The sequence below is a fragment of the Nothoprocta perdicaria genome, unplaced genomic scaffold (assembly GCF_003342845.1).
Source record: "Nothoprocta perdicaria isolate Ctin4 unplaced genomic scaffold, notPer1 scaffold_33, whole genome shotgun sequence".
NCBI lineage: Eukaryota > Metazoa > Chordata > Aves > Tinamiformes > Tinamidae > Nothoprocta > Nothoprocta perdicaria.
Window position 1 is genome coordinate 1511298 of NW_020455566.1, and position 987 is coordinate 1512284.

The following is a 987-nucleotide window of genomic DNA, read 5'->3' on the forward strand; positions in this document are numbered from 1 at the left end:
TGGACGGATGGATGGATGGATGGGTGGGTGGATGGGCGGATGGGTGGGTGGATGGATGGGCAGATGGGTGGGTGGATGGATGGGCAGATGGGTGGGTGGATGGATGGGCGGATGGGTGGATGGGTGGATGGGTGGATGGGGTCAGGCCCGCCCGGCGCAGGGCTTTGGCCACTTTCGCTCGCAGAACGAGCTGCCCGCGGGCCCCGGGGAGCTCAGGCTGCTTCTCTTCCTTTCCCCTTGCCTTAAGCCCGCAGACCAGGAATCCCACAAGGACAGCCTTTCTCATTACATTGCAGCTCACCTCTCCCTGGCCAGACAAACAAGCGCACATCTCACATCTCCTTTTTTTTTTCCGCTTTTCCTTAAAAATCCCATTTTTTCTTGCATTCCCCCTGCAGGGTCCCACTCGGGGCAGCCCCCAGCCCCTCCACCCACCTCCGCGGCGCCCTCCCTTGTGCCCATGAACCGCGCTCTTCCCGTCGGGCTTTTATTTACACTTTATTGCTCTTGTTTTTGCGCCGGTGAGCGCTGCTGGAGAGCACAGAAATCCTTCAGATCTCGGCTGGCAGCAGCGCTCTGCCTAATCACAGTCATTATCTGCAAGCAGGTAATGGGCATCTTTCCCATGGTAATTGGAAAACAGGAGCCGGGAGAGCAGGACACCAGAGAACGGCTCCGGGCGCTGCCGCTTGCGGGTCGCAGCCGCGGGGCGGGTTTGGGAAGGGGCGACCCGCGCGCTCCGGATGCTCCGTGTGGAATGGGGAGCCGGAGCGGACCGGTCTCCCGGTGCCGTGTCCGGACTCGCCGCCGGGCTCAGGACGAGGACGCGGCGCTCCCGTCCGCGGCACCGTGGGCGGCGTGGAGCGGACGAGGCGCCCGCGCCGCGCCGGGGCGCCGGGGAGGGCCGGGCGGCGGGACCTGGGCTCGCCGCGGTGCCGTGCCGGAGCGAGCAAAGGTTGCGGCGTCTCCATGGAGACCGGGCAGCCG